General features: G+C 40.2%; 1 protein-coding gene and 1 pseudogene across 20 annotated transcripts in view; one reads left to right on the top strand and one right to left on the bottom strand.

Moving 5' to 3' along the window:
- TTLL5 (tubulin tyrosine ligase like 5) overlaps positions 1-24,403 on the bottom strand; it is a 318,155-nt gene that overhangs the window by 112,213 nt on the left and 181,539 nt on the right. The window lies entirely within an intron of this gene.
- Positions 21,556-22,261, top strand: LOC131751951 (small ribosomal subunit protein uS5 pseudogene; annotated as a pseudogene).

A 24,403-nucleotide genomic window follows, 5' to 3' on the forward strand; every position in this document is an offset into this window, starting at 1 on the left:
ATTATTAGATATCAAAATGCACTGGACAAAATTTATTCATCTCCATTCATGACAGAAACTCTCAGTAAACTAGGAACAGAAAGAAAGTTACTGAACCTAATAAAGGATATCTATGAAAAATCTATAGCTAACATGATACTTATTGGTGAAACACTGAACTCTTTTCCTCTAAGATCAGGAATAAAGGACAGATGTATGCTCTCACTACTTTTATGCAAAATTAGTAGTATAAAACCTAGTCAGTGTCATAAGAAAAAAAACATGCTGTTATTCACAGACATGATTGTTTACATAGAGAGCCCTGTGAATTTTATAAAAACATTGCTAGAACTAATAAATAAATGGAGCAAAGTTGCAGGAATCAAAGTTCATAAACAGAATAAAATCATATTTTTATATGCCAGTAATACACAATTGAAATTTCAATGTAATTAATTAATTGAAAGTGAAATTTTAAAAAGCAATGCAATTTACAATGTCATAAAAATACACCAAATATCTAAGTATAAATATATTGGAAAATGTGTAAGGTCTCTACATTGAATTTATAGAACATTAATGATAAATATTAAACAAAACCTAAATAAGTACAGAGGTATACCATATCCTCACTGACTGGAAGATTCAATATTGTTAATACATTTATTCTGGATTACAGATATTGGTTTCCTCAGTTCCACAATTTCCATCTGGAAATTCGTCTTGAAATTTCCTATCTTTTATTCATTAAAGCCTATTTCCCTTTACATCCTTGTTCACAGTTATAATGGCCACTTTAAAATCCTTGTCTGTTAATTCTATCATCTGAGCCTCCTTACGATTGGTCTCCATTGATTATCTTTTATTCTAAAAATGGGTCGTATTTTCCCATTTTTTTCATATGTTGAATAATTTCATATTGTATCCTGGATGTTGTGAAATGTTGTAGATACTGGACTGTATTATGTTGCTCCAAAGAGTGAGTATGTATGTGTGTGTGTATAGGCAGTTAACCTGGTTGAACTCAAACTGCAGTTCCTTCTTCCCCTCGGCGGGCTGTGGCTCAGTTCTATGTTCAGTTCTTCTAGCTTCAGCTGTAGCGTTCGGAGTATAACTTGCATATACATTGTCCAGAGGTCAGCCCAAGATTTGGGCGAAATTTATACATAGAAGTTAGGTTCCCCTTTTCTGGTTGCCTCATTTCCAGGGTTGTCCTCTTACTCGCTAGCAGGTGTGCTTGTCCTGAACTCCATCCTCCGGGTTGTCAAGACAGACTTTGGATTTTTATGTAAGTTCTAACTGCTCAAAGTGGTGCGAACTACGGGGATCGATGGTGGTGATGCCTGCACGACTATGAATGTATTTAATACCGCTGAACTGTATACTTTAAAATGATTAAGATGGTAAATTTCATATTGTGTGTATTTTACCACAATAATAAAAAAGAATAAGGAAAATTAATCTATGATGAGAGAAGTCAAAAGAATGATTATAGGGGGAAGAGGTAGAATTGACTGGGAAGACACACAAGGGAATTTTGGAGTGTGATGGGAATGTTCTATATCATATGTTGAGTGGTGGAAAGGTGGATATATAAACCTATCAGAACATCAATTTGAACATTTAAGGTATGTGCATTTTATCTTACATAAATTTTACCTCAATTTAAAAAGATCATTTCACAATATATACAATTATTGAATCTTTATGTTGTACACCTGAAGCTAATGTTATATGTCAATTATACTTCATGAAAAAAATAATGTGGAAGGTAAGCTTCATATAATTTTTTTTAGTATATATTAATTATACGGTCATGGGATCATGAATTTGGGTGGTGGTGGTGGGGGGGAGACCTGAAGGATAAGAGAGAACGGTGAGTTCATGAACCTCAGTTCTCTATTTCTTATAAGATAAGCATACAAAGAGAGAGTGTGCTTAGAGATTCCACTTATGAGTACTGAATTGGAAGTCTACATTTTAAAAGTGACAATAAACATTAGAGAAACTACAGACAGTCCTGGGGTTCAAGAAATGGAGGTAGTATTTTTTTTAAAAAAGACAAACATGCAAATAAAAAGTTATGCATTGTCCCTTATCTTTCATTAAAAACCTAATTATCAGTATTTCCTGTTCGTGGATATGTTATATCTCTTTTCTCAACTTACTTGATTTTAGTTATAAAATTATTTGTTCTCTTCATGAATTTTGCAATACGGGAATCATATGTGAAAATACATGCTTATGTAGTTATTTCATTTCAGCGAAATTCAACCTGCATTTATTGGACACCGCTCCTAGAAGCGCAGGGACTACCAAGAAGAAAAATACAAGGTCCCGCTCTCAAATTGCTCATAATCTGGAGGAAGTGTACTTGTTTAGGTGAATCCCCAGGGAAGATGAGGAGGTAGAGGAAAGTCAGGAATGGCAGGACTCTGGAATAGGTGACACTTCCAGAGAGATTCAAAGCCTCGGAGGAACAGCATTGGACAGAGACTCAAGGGGAGCTAGCAGACATGATACTAACAGTGAGGAAAAGTACGTTAGCCCCTGAAGGGTCAAGTAAGATGGCCAGAAGGTCTAAAGCAGTGAGAGATATGTAAGCAGAGTGACAGTAATGATGGTAAATGAGCACTCTGGTTGAAAGGCAGAAAGAATTGTTGGTTCTGGGAACCTGAGCCTGAAGATTTATTATGAAATTAAAAGTTATATGTAGTTATGGGTTTTCCTGGTGGCACAGTGGCTAAGAATCCGCCTGCCAATGCAGGGGACACGGGTTCAATCCCTGGTGCAGGAAGATCCCACATGCTGCAGAGCGACAAAGCCCGTGCGCCACAACTACTGAGCCTGCGCTCTAGAGCCCGCAAGCCACAATTACTGAGCCCGCGTGCCATAATTACTGAAGCCTGCTCGCCTAGAGCCCGTGCTCCGCAACGAGAGGCCACCGCAGTGAGAATCCCACGTACCACAACAAAGTGAAGTCCCCACTCACTGCAACGAGAGAAAGCCTGCACGCAGCAATGAAGACCCAACACAGCAAAAAATAAATAAAATAAATAGATTTTTAAAATAAATAAATAAAAGTTATATGTAGTTAGAAGAGAGTCAAAAGGTCAGTGATATTAAGTTTAGCATTAAAATTGCATACTGTAGTCTCCAAGAAAAAAAAAGTATGCTTATGAAAGGCTTCCACTGAATGAGAACTACTTTCATTAGTGAAAGAATAAAAGTCGAATTGCATGTGCCAATAGATATCAATTTAATAAATAATACTGAAAATGTCTACTAGTAAGTCTTAAGGCTTGCTGTTAGTAACTGCTGACTGGGAAGGAACAGTGATAGCTGGCCAAATGAAATGTGTACCTAAAATTATTTAAGTGGAATGAATTAGACCAAGAGGTTTTATGCTCATGGTGACAGGTACCTTGCTTAGAGAATTTTTGTGCTGGAAAATTATTTTAAAACAATCTCTAACAATGCAACTGCTGCAAAAAAAAATGCAAGTGTTAAAGCAAAAATTTATTTTTTTAACCTTTGAGTTTGTTTCTTGAGATAAGACTATACTTTTATCTTTTCTATTTTGAATCTATGGAGTTATACTGAGATGGCTCCTTTGCAGGAAGAGTTGAAGTACAATAGAGGTAGTATCAGAGGTACAGAAAAGTTCAGAAATTATCTGGAAAAACTATGTGAACTTTTGACAACCTGTATGCTAGGTCAAAAGCACAGAACTATATGAAATTATAAATGCGGTCTGATCTTCCTGCTTGAGAACAGGATGAAAAGCTTAAAAACCTTTAAATATTTTGTTTATTTGAGTGGATGACAGGCTCTTGGGAAAGGATTAAAGAAATAATCCAAGAAAGAAGGCAAGAAGAAATAAAAGGTTTTAGATGCTGGAAAGGAATCAAAACCAGTGCAAGAGCTGGGTAAGTGAGAGAATTCTGGAGGGAGAGCAGAGACCCTGTGCCCCTGGATCTGCACCGCAGGTTCTGAACTAGACAACTCTCAGAACAGGAGCAGCACAGCTTAATGATGAAGAGCTGGGCTCTTGAACAAGACTTCTAGGTTCAAATCCTGACTCTGCCGCTTAAAGCAACATACTTAACCTCTCTGTGCCTTGGTTTCCTCAGCTGTGAAGTGGGAATAAAACTCAATCCCACCTCTCACAGGGCTGGTTCAAGATTAAATGTAATAATCTATCTAAAGCATAGCACAATGTCTGGCACACATAATAAATGCTCAATAAATGTGAGCTGCTATTATTAACATTGTTCCTGTGGAAAGTGAATCCAAACCTTTGTGAAAACAAACAGTAAGGGTGCTAAGGAACAGGTGTGAGCAACTCTATTACTTCTCAGAAAGAAGAGAAGCAAAGAAGTATTTATAATCCCCTTAACCAAGTACTGTGTCCACGTGGGGTAACCTGGGTGATAAACGGGGGAGCCAATCTAGTGGATATGAAAAAAGGACTCCGGAGTCACTCAGTGTGTGTGAGCCGGGGAGCCAGGTCTCCCCAGCTAGAGACAGCCGCTGCATGGCAGTCCTCACCTGAGGTCGCGTCCTCATGATGGAGACCTGCTGCTCCAAACCAAGCCAGCCGGAGAATGCTCTAACCATAGGCAGGGTGCTGCCCCTGTGGGGAAGTGGGTGTTTACTAATAATGCTGATTACCAGGGAGGGGCAGCTGTTCAGGCACTGAAGAATGATGGAGATTGTCACCATCCTTCTTCCCCACCCCCCACTCCTGCTAGTAAAAGCCTAAATTATCAGCACTGGCTACACTGCCTTTCGCCTCTTCAAAATGAAACAAAAGCAATTTTTTTTTTTTTTTAGGAGCAAAATGTCATAACCTGAAAAACACAAAAAGATAGAAAGGTAAAAAAACAAAAGTCATCCATCTGCACTCCAACAACCAAAGATGGCTACCATGAACACTTTGTCAACATTTTGAGGTACATACTTCCTCTGTGTGTATTTCCCTCACACAAACAGAGTGATTCTGCACTATCTGCTTTATAATCTGCTTTTTCAATCTGGCAATATGTTGTAAAAAATTTCCCCCCTGATAGTACTGGTTTTGACAGTCTTATTCAACTGTTAACTTCTATTACACTTAAAGTCAATTTAAACCCTTAAGCCTTCTTCACTTGAATTTCTGAAACCATGTGAAGAGCTTTTATGGTTTTTTTCTTATTAAATTCCATGAATTAGACTCATCCTTCTACCCTGTTTAAATCATTGTAAATTCTGACTTTCATCCAAGGTATTCAGTATCCCACCCTACTTCACGTCATCTGCAAATAGGTTTAGTATGCCTTCTAGATATGTAGCTGCCTAGTATATAGTAGGCACCTAAATAAATATGAATGGATAAATTAATTCATTGATTTAAAAATGGTGACCTAGTGAGTAAATCACAAATCACAGAGCCTCAATGACTTAATTCTCAAATTTACACTGATTCATTGTTTGGGTACAGTTGTCTAGTTACCAAAGATTCTTAATGACAGTGTTATCTTGTTCACATTTCTCTTTTGTGCTCACAAGGTATCATCATGACTTGTCGAAACGCAATTATGGTCATTCTTTTTTTGTCCCCCTGACCTTCTCTTACTAAGGTGATTCCACCATGAAGGGAAATGAGGTTAGTCTAGCATGACTTATTTTTTTCGTGAATCAACGCTGGGCTTAAGTGATTCCCTTTTCCTTCCCTAAGGGCTGCCAAATCATTGGTTTGCTAATCTGTTAGATTTTGGCTTGAAATTGACATCTCAGTTACCAGTTTATATATTCAGCATCTAATTTATCTCTATCTCTTCTTTTCTGTTCCCAGTGTATGAGCTCCTTTGTTGCCCATGAAATCATACACTGAATCACAATCACAGGACTAGAACCGTAAATCATGAATTAGTAATCATAAGAACTGCTTCTCTTTGGACACAGTAATTCAATTTTTAAGTAGAGAAAATAAGATTGATTCAACAGCCTGACCCTTGTGAGCTTCATTTTCCTTGAGGAATAAAGGGAGGGTTTGGATAGGACAAAGATGTGCCCTGAAAACTAAGAACCTAGATAAGGGTTCTTAGTATCAGTATAATATCAATTGGCACCCCCAAAATAAATCTATCACCTATTGTTTACTACACATGCTGAAAGTGGAAGCAGGACAATACATTAAAATAAGGTGGCTCAAAATCAATCAGAAGAAAAGAAGAAAAAAACAAGCAAGACTCAAAAGAGACTAAGAACATGAGCAGGGTCCAAGTAAGGTACATACTTTGAAATACAGAATTATAAGCAATTGAGAGGGGAGGTTTCTGATCATTCATTCAGTAAGCAGATATATAGAAAAGGAAAAGGAAGCAGTAGTGATGACTGAAAAATGTCTAGGGGGGTTATTTTGGCTAACTTTAACTTTGGTTTTATTAACACTGTGTGACCAGGACATACATTTGGGAAGAACACACTGAAGTATCCAGTCAAAAAGCTAAGAGCTGATATGCCTGCCCTTTAAAAGTACAGTGAGATCCCAGCCAGCTGGACTTGACAATGGATTCAGAATGTGAACCAGACTTCTGCTGTCTCCATACTCGTACCACTCCATGATTGATGGAATGATCCCCAGGAGGAGGAAATTAGGACAAAGTTGGATTTCTCAGTACATCTGGCAGAGAATCTGGGGGCAAGCTTCATGGAACACAAGGCTGGATATAAAACCAAACCTTTCAAAAGGTTAAGTTCACAGCACTGTTCTAGAAGACAACTTAGGATTCTGGGAGTCAGCCAGTTTTGTAGATGGAGGCTCCTTGGTCCTGTATCTACTAACAGTCTGGATCTGCAAAGACAGATGGATCCTTAGCCTTATTAACAAGAAATGTCTTTGATCCAGCTCTTTACTTTGGCATAACCAGCATACCACATGAAGCCTGAAAAATGGAGCTGTGAACTTAAAAAGAAGTGAGCAAAGGGTGACCTTTAAGAAAGCCAAAAGAGAACTCCCTGACACCAGTTCATTCAACAATAAAGACTAAATCCAGCTCAGCAGGATTTTTATAAAATAAAGGGAAAAGTCTGATGCCTTTGTGACAACAACACAGGTAACACAAGCACAGCTGGGCCTTGTAAAACTGGACCACCATCACCTAGCTTTCACAGCCTGCAGAGACAAGCCAGGAAAAGTTTTCAAAGTGAAAGTTAATGTGCAGATTGTCTAGGGCAGCTGACATGCCAGTTTCCAAGAATTTCTACAGTGAATTGTAGCTGGGTTCAAACCTAGTACACACAAACAGCTTGCAAAGTGTCACAAATTTAGAATTCCTGCCTCATCACATCAGTTAGGCTCCTTTCGTTTCTCCTATTTTCTCCGGGAAGCAAAACAGCTGGTGACATGGAACAGTCAAGTCTATAGCTTTTCTGGTTTCAGTAACCTGTCTCTGCCCCCATTCTTAATTGGCCAAGGGAAATGGGAGACAATGCCAGAATTCCACCTTTCTTCTTCTTTTTTTTTTGTAACCTTCTCTACCTGTCCTTTTTCTTTTCTTTATAAATAATGATGTTTTTATAAAATAGGGAAAATACTGGGGAAATCATAAGAAAGGAGATTTTTTTTAAGCTATAGGGCTAAAGAGGGGAAAATACAATGTGTGTAATAGTCAAGGCTTTTTGGTACCACTCTGTGTGTGTGTGTGTGTGTGTGTGCACTGCGTCTAAGAGCCCATTCTCAAGCTACCTTCAACTACAATCTATGGAAACAACTCTTCATTGTACTAGGAACTGGTCTCTTATTCATCAAGTCCACAACAAGGCTACACTGGCACCTGCTTCTGTTGTGTCAAGACAAGTCTAATGAAATTTGCTGTCATCAAGATTTACTAGAGGGTACTCTTTGGTGGGGTTAATGGTGGACTCTGGGAGAGCTCACACCAAGGAGTACTTCACAGAACTTCTGCTGTCAGTGTTCTTGTCCCTGTGGTGAGCCACAGCCATCTCCTGTCTCTGCAGGAGACCCTCCAACACTAGAAGGGTACTCCATGTTTCACTGGGTTGGGAAAACTTTCTCAGTTCATGAATAGAATAGAAGCCTCATAAAAATATTTCAAAGTTCTTCTGGCCAGCATGACACAGCCCATCACAAAGAGTTTCTCATAGAACTTCCATCCTAATTAAAGGGCCATCAGAATAATCTTTTGGAGAGGGCAGAGAGTAGAAGCAAGAAGAACTAGAATTCTGCAGCCTGTGGAGCGAAAACCACATTCAAAGATAGACAGACAAAACGCAAAGGCAGAGGACTATGTACCAGATGAAGGAACAAGATAAAACCCCAGAAAAACAACTACATGAAGGGGAGACAGGCAACGTTCCAGAAAAAGAATTCAGAATAATGATAGTGAAGATGATCCAGGACCTAGGAAAAAGAGTGGAGGCAAAAATTGAGAAGATGTAAGAAATGTTTAACAAAGACCTAGAAGAATTAAAGAACAAACAAACAGAGATGAACAATACAATAACTGAAATGAAAAATACATTAGAAGGAATCAATAGCAGAATAACTGAGGCAGAGGAATGGATAAGTGACCTGGAAGACAGAATGGTGGAATTCACTGCCGTGGAACAGAATAAAGAAAAAAGAATGAAAAGAAATGAAGACAGCCTAAGAGACCTCTGGGACAACATTAAACACACCAACATTAGCATTATAGGGGTCCCAGAAGAGGAAGAGAGAGAGAAAGGACCTGAGAAAATATATGAAGAGATTATAGTCGAAAACTTCCCTAACATGGGAAAGGAAATAGCCACCCAAGTCCAGGAAGCGCAGAGAGTCCCAGGCAGGATAAACCCAAGAAGCAACACATGAGACACACAGTAAGCAAACTGTTTTCTCAAAGAAACAGAAAAATTATTAAAAGCAACAAGGGAAAAATGACAATAACGTACAAGGGAACTCCCATCAGGTTAACAGCTGATTTCTCAGCAGAAACTCCACAAGCCAGAAGGGAGTGGCATGATATATTTAAAGTGACGAAAGAGAAGAACCTACAACAAAGATTACTCTACCCGGCAAGGATCTCATTCAGATCTGATGGAGAAATCAAAGCTTTACAGACAAGCAAAAGCTAAGAGAATTCAGCACCACCAAACCAGCTCTACAACAAATGCTAAAGGAACTTCTCTAAGTGGGAAACACAAGGGAAGAAAAGGACCTACAAAAACAAACCCAAAACAATTAAGAAAAAGGTAACAGGAACAAACATATCGATAATTACCTTAAATGTGAATGGATTAAATGTTCCAACCAAAAGACACAGATTCACTGAATGGATACAAAACAAGACCCATATACATGCTGTCTACAAGAGACCCACTTCAGACCTAGGGAAACATACAGACTGAAAGTGAGGGGATGGAAAAAGATATTCCATGCAAATGGAAATCAAAAGAAAGCTGGAGTAGCAATACTCGTATCAGATAAAACGGACTTTAGAATAAAGAATGTGGGCTTCCCTGGTGGTGCAGTGGTTGAGAGTCCACCTGCCGATGCAGGGGACGTGGGTTCGTGCCCCAGTCTGGGGGGATCCCACGTGCCGCGGAGCAGCTGGGCCCGTTAGCCATGGCCACTGAGCCTGCGCATCTGGAGCCTGTGCTCTGCAACGGGAGAGGCCACAGCAGTGAGAGGTCCGCATACCGCAAAAAATAATAAAAACATAAAAATAAATAAAATAAAAAATGTTATAAGAGACAAGGAAGGACACTACATAATGATCAAGGGATCAATCCAAGAAGAAGATGTAACAATTATAAATATATATGCATCCAACACAGGAGCACGTCAATACATAAGGCAGCTGCTAACAGCTATAAAAGAGGAAAATCATGAGTAACACAATAATATTGGGGGACTTTAACATCTCACTGACACCAATGGGCAGATTCATCCAGACAGAAAATTAATAAGGAAACCAAGCTTTAAATGACACAATAGACCAGATCGATTTAATTGATATTTATAGGACATTCCATCCAAAAACAGCAGATTACACTTTCTTCTCCAGTGCACATGAAGATTCTCCAGGAGAGATCACATCTTGGGTCACAAATCAAGCCTCAGTAAATTTAAGAAAACTGAAATCATACCAAGCAACTTTTCCAACCACAACGCTACGAGATTAGAAATCAATTACAGGGAAAAACATGTAAAAAACACAAACACAGGGAGGCTAAACAATATGCTACTAAATAACCAAGAGATCACTGAAGAAATCAAAGAGGAAATCAAAAAATACCTAGAGACAAATGACAACGAAAACACGATCATCCAAAACCTATGGGATGCAGCAAAAGCAGTTCTAAGAGGGAAGCTTATAGCAATACAATTCTACGTCAGGAAACAAGAAAAATCTCAAACAATCTAAATTTACACCTAAAGGAACTAGAGAAAGAAGAACAAACAAGACCCAAAGGCAGTAGAAGGAAAGAAACCATAAAGAACAGAGCAGAAATAAATGAAATAGAAACAAAGAAAACAATAGCAAAGACCAATAAAACTAAAAGCTGGTTCTCTGAGATGATAAGCAAGATGGATAAACCTTTAGCCAGACTCACCAAGAAAAAGAGGGGAAGTATACTCCAATAAACATGTTTAAAAAAAAAAGAAAAAAGGGGAGAGGACTCAAATCAATAAAATTAGAAATGAAAAGGAAGTTACAATGGACACTGCAGAAATACAAAGCATCGTAAGAGACTACTACAAGCAACTCTATGCCAATAAAATGGACAACCTGGAAGAAATGGACAAATTCTTAGAAAGGTATAACCTTCCAAGACTGAACCAGGAAGAAATAAAAAATATGAACAGACCAATCACAAGGAATGAAAATGAAACTGTGATTAAAAATCTTCCAACAAACAAAAAGTCCAGGACCAGATGGCTTCACATGTGAATTCTATCAAGCACTTAGAGAAGAGCTAAAAACCATCCTTCTCAAACTCTTCCAAAAAACTGCAGAGGAAGGAACACTCCCAAACTCATTCTATGAGGCCACCATCACCCTGATACCAAAACCGGACAAAGATGCTACAAAAAAAGAAAACTGCAGACCAATATCACTGATGAATATAGATGCAAAAATCCTCAACAAAATACCATCAAACAGAATACGACAACACATTAAAAGGATAATACACCATGATCAAGTGGGATTTACCCCAGGGATGCAAGGATTCTTCAATATATGCAAATCAATCAGTGGAATACACCATATTAACAAATTGAAGAATAAAAACCATCTCAATAAATGCAGAAAAAGCTTTTGACGAAATTCAACACCCATTTATGATAAAAACTCTCCAGAAAATGGGCACAGAGGGAACCTACCTCAGCATAATAAAGGCCATATATGACAAAACCACAGCAAATATCATTCTCAATGGTGAAAAACTGAAAGCATTTACACTAAGATCAGGAAAAGGACAAGGATGTCCACTCTCACCACTATTATTCAACATAGTTTTGGAAGCCCTAACCACGGCAGTCAGAGAAGAAAAAGAAATAAAAGGAGTACAAATCGGAAAAGAAGAAGTAAAAAGTGTCTGTCACTGTTTGCAGATGACATGATACTATACATAGAGAATCCTAAAGATGCAACCAGAAAACTACTACAGCTAATCAATGAATTTGGTAAAGTTGCATGATATAAAATTAATGCACAGAACTCTCTTGCATTCCTATACACTAACAACGAAAAGATCAGAAAGAGAAATTATGGAAATGATCCCACTCACCATTGCAACAAAAAGAATAAAATACCTAGGAATAAACCTATCTAAGGAGGTAAAAGACCTGTACTCAGAAAACTATAAGACACTGATGAAAGAAATCAAAGATGATACAAACAGATGGAGAGATATACCATGCTCTTGGATTGGAAGAATCAACATTGTGAAAATGACTCTACTACCCAAAGCAATCTACAGATTCAATGCAATCCCTATCAAATTACCAATGGCACTTTTTACAGAACTAGAACAAAAAAAAATCTTAAGTTTTGTACAGAGACACAAAAGACCCTGAATAGCCAAAGCAATCTTAAGGGAAAAAAACAGAGCTGGAGGAATCAGGCTCCCTGACTTCAGACTATACTACAAAGCTACAGTAATCAAGACAATATGGTACTGGCACAAAAACAGAAATACAGATCAGTGGAACAGGATAGAAAGCCCAGATATAAACCCACGCACCTATGGTCAACTAATCTATGACAAAGGAGGCAAGGATATAAAATGGAGTAAAGAGAGTCTCTTCAATAAGTAGTGCTGGGAAAACTGGACAGCTACATGTAAAAGAATGAAATTAGAACACTCCCTAACACCAAACACAAAAATAAACTCAAAATGGATTAAAGACCTAAATGTAAGACTGGACACTATAGAACTCTTAGAGAAAAACATAGGAAGAACACTCTTTTTTTTTTTTTTTTTTTTTTTTTTTTTTTTTTTGCGGTAAACGGGCCTCTCACTGTTGTGGCCTCTCCCGTTGCGGAACACAGGCTCCGGACGCGCAGGCTCAGCGGCCATGGCTCACGAGCCCAGCCGCTCCGCGGCATGTGGGATCTTCCCGGACCGGGGCACGAACCCGTGTCCCCTGCATTGGCAGGCGGATTCTCAACCACTGCGCCACCAGGGAAGCCCGGAAGAACACTCTTTGACATAAATCACAGCAAGATCCTTTTTGACCCACCTCCTAGAGTAATGGAAATAAAAACAAATATACACAAATGGGACCTAATGAAACTTAAAACCTTTTGCACAGCAAAGGAAACCATAAATAAGAAGAAAAGACAACCCTCAGAATGGGAGAAAATACTTGCAAACGGATCAATGGACAAAGGATTAATTTCCAAAATATATAAACAGCTAATGCAGCTCAATATTAAGAAAATAAACAACCCAGTCAAAACATAGGCAGAAGACCTTATAGACATTTCTCCAAAGAAGACATACAGATGGCCATGAGGCACATGAAAAGCTGCTCAACAGCACTAATTATTAGACAAATGCAAATCAAAACTACAATGAGGTATCACTTCACACTGGTTAGAATGGGCATCATCAGAAAATCTACAACCGAGAAATGCTGGAGTGGGTATAGAGAAAAGGGAACCCTCCTGCACTGTTGGTGGGAATGTAAACTGATACAGCACTATGGAGAACAGTATGGAGGCTCCTTAAAAAACTCAAAATAGAAGTACCATATGACCTAGCAATCCCACTACTGGGCATATATCCAGAGAAAACCATAATTCACAAAGAGTCATGTACCCCAATGTTCACTGCAGCACTATTTACAACAGCCAGGTCACGGAAGCAACCTACTGCCCACTGACAGACAAATGGATAAAGAAGATGTGGTACATACATACAATGGACTATTACTCAGCCATAAAAAGGAATGAAATTGGGTCATCTGTAGAGACGTGGATGGATCTAGAGACTGTCACACAGAGTGAAGTAAGTCAGAGAGAGAAAAACAAATATCGTATATTAACGCATATATGTGGAATCTAGAAAAATGGTACAGACAAAGTGGTTTGCAGGGCAGAAAGTGAGACACAGATGTAGAGAACAAACGTATGGACACCAAGGGGCGAAAGCAGCAGGGTGGTGGTGTGATTAATTGGGCGATTGGGATTGACATGTATATAATGATGTGTACAAAAGTGATGACTAATAAGAATCTGCTGTATAAAAAAATAAATAAAATAAAATTTTAAAAAAACAAACAAAAACGTATGGACACCAAGGGGGGAAAGCCGGTGGGGGCGGGTGCGGCGGGTGATGGCAAAAAAAAAATCTTTTGAAGTCTTATAATTTCCATTTTGGATTTCACCCATTTCATTAAAAGTTATCTGCTTCACCTGTAATTAAAAAAAAAAAGATTTACTAGAGGGGTTCAGTTCTAGGTCACAGCTGCCGCCAAATGCAGGCACCCACCTCTGATAGGATCAGACCATTGAAACTCATTATCCTGGTCCTCAGCTGCTTGCACTGAATATTAATTCCTTTCCAGCCCCAGCAGAGGCAGCATAGCATAGGACAGTGGTTCTCAAAGTGTGATACCTGGACTAACAGCACAGCGTCACCTGGGAAATTGTTAAAAGTAAAAATAACTGAACCTCACCCCAGACCTACTGAAATCAGAAGCTCTGAGATTGGGCCCAGCAATCTTTATTTTAACAAGCCATTCAAGGAATTCTGATGCATCTCACTGAATCACCAGCAGAGTGGTTAAGAGCAGGGATTCTGCTACCACTTGTTTGAGTTTGAATCCTGACAGCCATTCACCAAAGCATCATTTTGGGCAAGTCACTTCACTGCTCTGTGCTTAGTCTCTTCATCTGTGAAATGCGGATGATAACAGTACTTATCTCACAGAGGAGCTGGGAGCACTAAATCAGTTAATACACGTGAAGCTTTGAGAACGGTTGCTGGCACAAGGCAAAAGTTAGCTATTAAATGAGTTAAGGTACATAAAGCATTTAGGGCCTGGCACATCATAAGCACTGCATGTTACTATTAGCATGTTACTATTCTTTCTCTCTCTCTTTTTTTAGCATTTTAAGAAGATTTTATTTATTTAATTAATTTAGTTTTGGCTGCATTGGGTCTCCGTTGCTGTGTGCGGGCTTTCTCTAGTTGAGGCAAGCAGGGGCTACTCTTCGCTGTGGTGCGCAGGCTTCTCATTGCGGTGGCTTCTTTTGTTGCGGAGCATGGGCTCTAGGCGCACGGCCTTCAGCAATTGTGGCACACAGCTTAGTAGTTGTGGCACACGGGCTTGGCTGCTCCGCAGCATGTGGGATCTTCCCAGACTGGGGTTCGAACCCGTGTCCCCTGCATTGGCAGGAGGATTCTTAACCACTGTGCCACCAGGGAAGCCCCCTATTTTTTTCTTATATATCATCTTATTTTTGAGATTCAGTGGCATGTAACCTGGATTTCTCACAAATCAACAGGCAGGCCATATTCCTACATGGTAAACGGTGTCCTCTTGGTATGGAGAAGCTAATCACTTGTAGTATGAATATAATAAAAACAGGAATACAGAATTTGTATTTTAGGGATGAATCAAACAAAACTCTTTACCTCTAGAGCTCAAATTCCAGACATTACACTTGCTGATGAAGTGTAATATAAGATTACACTGATGAAGAAATGTATGATTCATTTCTGTGTCTGTCTATGGCCAGATTCCCCAAACACTGAGTCCATAAATAGCCTGGAGGCTAAAAGAGACATCTTTCATTATCACTTCTTCTTCTTTACATCCTTTTCATGATACTCTGGTTCCTTCCCTTCTACATTTGATCGTAGCCAAAAGTCCAAGAAGCAATGGTTCTCTTCTAAAATACCAAAGCTGTTGAATATATGTTAAAGCACAGCTAAAATGACAAATCACACTTATAAGACGTGTTGACCAGCACCTGTATGATCAGGCCATTGTAAGAAACCAAGAGGACCAAAAAAATCTACAACTTCTATCCCCTAGAGTCACGCTATTTCCCTTGTATGGAATTACCCACCATCAAAACAGCCATCCTAATCTGCCTGACCTGCTGGTTCTAATCTGTGACAGAAATTAAGTTATATCCAGAAGAGGCAGCATACAAAGCAAGAAGAAATTTAATCCAACTTGTAAATGTAAGCCATATATTTAGAGTTAGCTGCTTCAGTCTTATTGATGTTTTCTGCCCACACACAAAGCATGACATTAGTGTCTTGTAAAAGTAAAAAAATGTACATGTTCATAGATGATGGGACATTTTTCTTCACTTTTGTTCACAGAAATACTTGTTCTTACATTCCAACAGTGAGAGTTTATTTTCAGAAATATTTCCACCTCTCCTTTGCACGTTATCACCACTAATAAATGGGTCTAGACTAGCCTGGGATGCCACTGTGAAAAGACTGGCACTGATTTTCCTCTTCCCACAAGTAGGGAAGTTCAAGCCGGGAAAAGAGCATGAACTTTCACATCAGAAAAAGCTGAACTCAAATGTTAACATTTCTAAGGCAATTTCATTATCTGAACTTGAGGGTAACAATACCCATGTTACAGCCATGTTTTCAGGAGTAAACGGGGTAAATCATACAAAGCACAGGATCTGGCATGAGCTGGGCACTCAGTGAATGTTAGTCCCTTTCTCCTTCCCTTCCTTTTGTTCCTCTCTTTAACAAATGGCAGAATACAATCGTATCATTTCAAAATAAGGGAGAAATATTTCTGAATTAATAGCAAATTGTAGGGCCCTTTAAGCAATATAAAAATCAATTTAAAAATTAATGCATGCTGACTATGAAAATATATAGTAAATTGTGATTATACTATACTGCTTTTATCATTTAATGTTCATGTCAACATATTTGGATATACTTTATTTATTTATGCACTTTTTTTTTTTTTTTTTCCCGGTACGCGGGCCTCCGACCGCTGCGGCCTCTCCCGCCGTGGAGCACAGGCTCCGGACGCGCAGGCACAGCGGCCATGACCCACGGGCCCAGCCGCCCCGCGGCATGCGGGACCCTCCCGGACTGGGGCACGAACTCGCGTACCCTGCGCATCGGCAGGCGGACTCCCAACCCCTGCGCCACCAGGGAAGCCCTATTTATGCACTTTTAAAACGAGTATTTTTTTTAATGAAGAAAAGAACTCCTGCCACTCCCCATACTCCCCATATGCCACTGTGCTGGGAACAGGACACTGGCTTTAGAAGACAAGAGAGGGGAGCAACTTCCTATGGGGGAAATCAAGGAAGACGTCAAAGTAGAAATGGTCGCAAAAGATGACCAGCACTTCGACAACTGGAAGGACACTGCAGGTAGAAGGAAGAGCATATGAAAGAGCAGGAAGCAACAGGAAACCCAATGGGGGTGGTCTGCAATGACAGCTGTAAGACAGATCTCTCGTATATTCAGAAACAAACACCAATGTTACTGATCAAAACCGCCATCTAAGTAAGGCCCAGCACAGCAGCTTTAACTGGAATCACTCATGTGCTCATGATGAACTATAATGAAAAGGGTAAAGTTAAGGTTTGGGGAAGGCAAGGGGCATGAGTGAGTGTGGCTTAGGATGGCCAAGCACAGAGATAGCTAAGTCTCACTACCACCACCAACATTAGCTTGAGGGCTTTCCAAATGCCTAATTTCAAGCTAAGCCCTTTATATGCCCTACCTTGGTTAGTCCTCAGAGAAACCCATTGAGAAAGGTATTATTACCATTCCATTTTAGAGATGAGAAAACTGAGGCTTAGGTTAAATGATTTAGGTTTAACTTCACTCACAGTAAGTGAAAGAGCCACTTTTGAACCTAAATCTGTACGATTCCAAAGGTACAAGGAAGAAAACTAGAACCTAAAGCACTCATCGTTAAAAATTCTCTAACAAATTATTATTGCTATAGACCTTTGTTTTAGGAATACCCAAATCATCCAAGACCCACACTAAAATGCTCAACTGACTTGACAAAGCTGGAAAAGTCAATACAATGGAGGAAGGATAACCTGTTTAAAGCCATTTGTTTGTTAACAAATGGTGCTGCAGCAATTGTACATCCACAGGCAGAAAAAATGAACCTCAACCTAAGCCTCAGATTTCATATAAAAATTAATTCAAAATGGATCATTCAAAATGTTTACTTAAATGTAACACGTAAAACTATAAAATTGTCCCAAGGATGATTCTGGAAAACATTTGAAAAAAAGATGTTTCAGTTTTAGCTGTAGGTAATATGAGGGTACCAACGGACAGAGAAGAGTAGGTGGCAGGTGGGGTGCTAAATATTCTCCGTGCCTTAACTCCCTGAAACCTTTAACATGCCAAGGAGGCAGAGACTAACGGTTGTCTCTTGTTACAGCTGAGACAACTGCTGCTGAAGAGGTCCGGAGCCGCCCAGCTACCTGCAGAGCCAAGCACCTGTCTGCCCTGCGGTGCTACTGCTACCACTGCCTCACCTCTGAAATGGTGAATATTTGACCTAAAAAATAAGGTTTATTTCTCAGGCACAATGGACTCTTAAAGGCACCTGAACAAAATTTGAATCAAGATGGACGTAAAAGCCAGCTGGAGCAGGAACTGGATTCATTCCTTCACCCCTTTTCATTCGCCCTCCATAGATAAATGGCTAGGCCAAGGGGCAAGTGCCTGTCCTTGACCACCTGGAGGTCATATGGTCAGGGAGTGCCCTTCAGCTGCAAACAGTCTTTACATCTCAATTCTACAGCGGCAGGCGTGGACTTCCAAGAAAATAAAGGCCGGGGCCTCCACAGGAGCGCCTGTACTTGCACACGGGCACCCGGGGAGGACTTCAGTCTCCATGGAGGCCATTTCATGTTGTGGGATCATTACTGGTGGAGTGAGACTGCCTGCCTGTCCCATGGGGGCTTTCTCAACAGCTCTGGGCAGCAAGGGGAGAAGATATCATCATCCAAACCTGGCAAGCTACTGTCAAGCAGGCTGCTGCTTGTCCAGCAGAAAAGCCTAACACACAGAAAGAGAAATGTAGCATACTGTGAGGAGTTCCAGCAAGCGAGTGTTCCCTTACTGTTCTACTACTTGCTTCCACCTTCCTTCTTTTTGCCCTGATGGCAAGCGGGACACAGACATCGTTCATGTGCCAGGACTTCAAAGCAGACACCGCCTCGGAAAAGCTGAGCTGGGGCTGTTCAGGTATGGAAGGGTTAAGGCGTGTCCTGTACTGTTGGTGCTCCATTATTATCACTTTGAAAAGCCATGGCGTTACAGGAAGAGTGTGAGAATGCTGCAGCTTTCCCGGCCAACATTTGGTTCCCATTACCGTGAATAATCTCTCTCCGCCCTCTTTCCCCAACCCCCGCCCTTCTTCTACTTTTTCCACATTTTATATTAAAAGTACATCAAACACTTTTCTTCCTTTTTAATATTTTCCTTAAGCTTCCTTCACTCAATTTGCTGGGTTCTGTGACTTTTCTGGTTATTCATTACTGAGGGAGGGGAAAGGGTAAGCCTCTTGGATGAAATCAATCAAAAACAAAAGCAGGAGAGAAGAGCACTTCAGCAGTGTAGTGTAGGGGAAAGAAGCTAACACATAGGGACTCTTCCTGGTCTTAATTGATAGTAAGAAAAGAAAGAGCCCACTGAGAATACTTTTACCTTCCTGCTTCTTGGCCCCCATCTCAGTTATATTCTTGCCTGAAAACAAAGCATCTCTAAAATAATATATCTGAAGATAGGCCTATGCCTAATTTCATCATCAGTAAAAAAAAACGAGAGAATTTGCAGGAAAGGAATAAGTGATAGTCTAGTAGAATAGATGCTGGCAAGTGTGTGAAGAAAGAGCACGCTCCAGATTGGACGGGGTAGTGGTACAGCCCTTTTACAGCCCTTTTGAGGTCAATTTGACAGTATCTATACAAATTCAAAGTGTATATATCATTTGATCCAACGAATTCCACTTCTTAGAATGTATCCCATAGAAATACTTGCACATGTGTACAAAGCTATATGTACAAGACATTCACTGCAGACACCTAAATTGGATACAACTTAGTGCTCTTTAATAGGAGAATGGCAAAATGAATTATGGTACATTCATCCTTTGGAAAACTACATAGTGGTTAAGAATATTCAGATAAGCTTACATAGGGACTTCCCTGGCCGTCCAGTGGTTAAGACGCTATGCTTCCACTGCAGGGGGCCTAGGTTTGATCCCTGGGCAGGGAACTAAGATCCCGCTGCGTGGCCCGGCCAAAGAAAAAAAGATAAGCTTATATAAACAAACCAGAGAAACATGGCGACATTAGGGAGGAAAAAAAGTCACAGAAAAGTATACAGATCAACCTTTTAACTGTGGCTACCTCTGAGGAGGGGACTTAATTTCCTCATAATCTGTATATGTTTCTGTTAGATTATTTTATGACGTGGCTACGCGTGTGTATTACTTGTACACTTAGTTTTTATAAAGTAGGAACATAAATATTTCAGTCAATAGAAAATAGGAACATTTATAATATACACATGTATGTGTGTATATATATATTAATATATATACATATACATATCCTACCCTCCCACATAGCCCTGTGTAAACTGTCTTAACCTGCAAGAAATTTGAAACTTGGAAAATTTCTTAACTTCACAACATGTACCAAGTCAGACAAAATGACGGAGAAATGGATCAATAGGAAAGAAGAAATGATGACTCTGAGAGGCCCAAAAGTTTCCAAGGGCCCAGTCATGATAATGAAAACAGTAAACACTGATCAAATTCTACTATGTGTTCACTGCAGGGATGGGAGGAAGGGGAGAGTGTGTGTGCACACATATGTGTGTGTGTGTGCATGTGTGTGGTTTGGGGTGGGGGCAGGAGGAGTCAGCACAAGAATGCTCAACTTCCACCTGATAGGAATTTAATAAATAAATAATATAAAAAATAAAAAGCCCCCAAATGGCAGATAAACATATGATTTAGAAATATGAAGGCAAGTAACAGAAGAAACAGCTGAAAAAAAAAGTTGAAAGCAGTTATCTCTGGAGTGTGGAAATTAAGGTTGGGTAGCAGTGGGAGAAGGAGAGGTAGGGGATTCCCATTTTCATTATAAACTTTATAGAATTACTTAACTTTTAAAACTATATACCTGAATGATTGTAGGAACCAGCTTCCAAGATGGCCCTCAATGATCCCCACCTCCTGGTATTCATATCCTGGGTAATCCCCTCCCACACTGAATGGAGCTGGCCTGTGTAAACAATAGGATACTGCAAAAATGATAGCGTGTTTGAAAGACCTAAACGTAAGAGCTAAAACTATAAAATTCTTCAATGAAAACAAATGGCAAAAAAGCTTCACAACATTGAATTTGGCAATGATTTCTTGGATATATGCCAAAGCCACATGCAACAAAAGAAAAAATTAAAAAATTGTTCTTCATCAAAGTTTAAAACTTTTGTGCATCAAAGGATACTGTCAACAGAGTAAAAACGCAACCTACAGAATGGGAGAAGATATTTTCAAATCATACATCTGATAATCCAAATATATTCAAAATACATACAGAACTCCTAAAACTCCACAACAAAAAGCCAAACTCGATTTAAAAATGGGCTAAGGACCTGAATAGGCATTTTTCTAAAACAGATACACAAATGGCCAAGAAGCATATGCAAAGATGATCGACATCACTAATCATGAGGGAAACACAAAGGAAAATCCACAATGAGATACCACCTCACACCCATCAGGATGGCTACTATTAAAAAAAAAAAAGTGTCGGCGAAGTTGTGGAGAAACTGAAGTGCTCGTGTACTGCTGGTGGAAATGTTAAATGGTACAGCTACTCTGGAAAACAGTATTGAGATTCCTCAAAAAATTAAAAAGAGAATTGCCTTTCTGCTCCAAGAAAACACCAAATGGTGGATGATGCTGGTGTTCCAGGAGACCAGAAGGTGGCCGCAGCAGCTCCACAGATGTATGGGGGGCAGCTTCCGGTGCCAGCGCTGCAGCTACGCTTAGGCTGGAGCCAAGGCCACAGAGCATGTTGAGGGGAGGCTGAGGACAAGAAGCGGCTCCCTGTCCCTGAGCCAGGCTGCTTGGTCATGGACATGGAGACCAAGTCCCTGGAGGAAATACATCTCTTCTCGTCATCAGTCACGTAGTCTGAAATCACGGACTTTTTCCTGAGGATGACCCTAAAGGGGGAGCTTGAAGACTACACCTGTGCAAAAGCAGACCCACACTGGCCAGCAGACCAGGTTCAAGGCATCTGTTGCCACTAGGGACCAAAAGGGCCATGTCAATTTTGGTAAGCAATCCAAGGAGGCAGCCACGGCCGTCCACGGGGCCATCACCCTGGCCAAACTCTCCCCTGTTGCCATGCAGTGAGGCTACTGAGGAAGCAAGATCAGCAAGCCCCACACTGTCCTTTGCAAGGTGACCAGCCACTGTGGCTCTGTGCCGGTGTATCTCATCCCCACCCCAGAGGCACTGGCATTCTCTGGGCTCTTGTGCCCAAGAAGCTGGTGGCCAGTATCAAGCCCTAGTACACCTTGTCTGCAGGCTGCACTGCCAGACTGTACAACTTCACCACGGCCACCTTTGAGGCCATCTCCAAGACTTACAGCTACTCACCTTGACCTCTAGAAAGAGACCATGTTCACCAAGTCTCCCCATCAGGAATTCACTGACCATTTAGTAAAGAACCATACCAGAGTCTCTGCGAAGAAGACCCAAGCTCCAGCTATGGTCACCACGTAGAGTATTTATACAAGAAAGATAAAGTGAATTAATTAAGCTTGGAATAAAACAGAATTATCATATGATTCAGCAATTCCACTCTGGGTATATATCCAGAAGAACTGAAAGTAGGGCCATGAACAACTATTTGTACACCTGTTAACAGCAGCATTACTCACAACAGCCAAAAGGCAGAAGCCAGCCAAGTGTCCATCGACAGATGAGTGGATAAACAAAATGTGGTATAGACATACAATGGAACATTATTCAGCCTTAAAAGAAAGGAAATTCTGACACATGTTACAACATGGATGAACCTTGAGGACATTGTGCTAAAACGAAATAAGCCAGGCAGAAAAGGACACACATTGCATAATTCCACTCATAGGAGGTACCTAGAGCGGTCAAATTTATAGAGACAGGAAGTGGAAGGATGGTTGCCAGGGGGGCTGACAGAAAGAGAATGGGGAGTTATTTTTTCATTGGTACAGAGTTTCGGTTTTGCAAGATGAAAAGAGTTCTTGAAGTGGATAGTGGTGATGCACGGTAATGTAATGCACTTAATGCTACTGAATTTGTACACTTAAAATGGTAAGTTTTATGTTATGTATATTTTTTCACAATTAAAAATTTTTTAAAAAATGACTGTGTATGACTTCTGAGCTAGGTCATAAAAGACACGTGGCTTTTGTCTTTCTCTTAAGTCACTCATTCTGGGGGAAGCCAGCTGCCATGTCGTGAGGACACACAGGCAGCCCTGAGAAGTCCATCTGTTGAAGAACTGAGGCCTCCTGCCAATAGCCAGCATGACCTCATCATCCACGTGAGGGTGAGCACCATGGAAGTGGATGGTTTGGCCTCAGGCAAGCCTTCAGATGACTGCAGTCCTGCTGGCTGACATCTTAACTGTCACCTCATGAAAGAGCCTGAGGCAGAACCACACAGTTAAGCTGCTCCTCGATTCCTGACCCACAGAAACTGAGATAATAAATGTTTATTGTTTGGCTGCTAAAGTTTGAGATAATTTATTAGGCAGCAATAGATCACTTATGCAACTAGTTAGATAAAGTTTGAAAAGGAAAAGAGAAATTAGCTTTAACGCATTATCCTATCAGAGTGGCCTGCTATTCTACCAAAGCATGGTCAGGGTACGTTATTATGATGGCGTGCTGCTAGATTACAATGCAGCTCTTCATAAAAGCCTTAAGAGAGAGATTCTCAACTATTCTGTACTGAGAAAACTTCACAAGAATGTAAAGTGTGATGAGTAGTATATAAAGTATATTTAACTAAGTATTTTAATGCAGTGTTCCAGCTCTGTTTGGCAGATGAACGCTGAGCTGGCAGCACGGTGTACAGCACGGTATACCTGAAATATGTAAGAGGAGAAATGTAACCTCGAGCTGGTACCAAGTACAGATACTGTGTGTTTGTTAGACTACGGAGAAACTTTTCCTCATGAGTACATTAGAGTCTAATCAGGGCAGTAAATAAATAATACCACTCACACAGCCACACAGCCCTGAAGGATGACGAGGTGAGAAGTAAAACTGCAGCAGCTTAATGGACACTGTGAGACATTACTCTACTTTAAAACTGATTCCACCACGTGGAATTCACCTGGTTGAGTACAGTTTTGAGTCTTTTAACTCCTTAAAGTGTGTTGAGGAAAATCCTAGTATGTGGAAGTGTGTTGCAAGTGTAAAACAGGTGACAACTGCTCCCACAGCAGGTTTTTAACCAGCTCAGCGTTAGGGTTCTTGTCTAGAGGCAGCCAAAGCTCAAAGCCTAAAGATGACAAGCACGTTGAGTTGTGGCTGGTTAAAGAAGAAAGTCTTAACCTAATCCACTTAAATTTTTGTGGTACCCAAGACAGGTATTAGTAAAAGAGCTGCCTAGGTGGAAGTCTGCTCTGTGATTATGAATCTAGATATTTAAATTCATTTGGCATATATTAAATTAGTGGATACTATGTGTCGGATGCCACATTAAGAGACAGGAAGATAAAGACGTATAAGTTCGGACTTCTAAGGAGGTGGTAAAGGAAAGACATGAAAATCTGTAATACAATGGAAATGACAGAGCTCCAGGCAAGTAGGCAGCCTCTGTGTGGGATGGCAGTAGAAGGTGCACAGAGTAAGGGTCAGAATTGGGCTTGATCCA

The sequence above is a fragment of the Kogia breviceps genome, chromosome 3 (genome assembly GCF_026419965.1).
Source record: "Kogia breviceps isolate mKogBre1 chromosome 3, mKogBre1 haplotype 1, whole genome shotgun sequence".
Classification (NCBI taxonomy): domain Eukaryota; kingdom Metazoa; phylum Chordata; class Mammalia; order Artiodactyla; family Physeteridae; genus Kogia; species Kogia breviceps.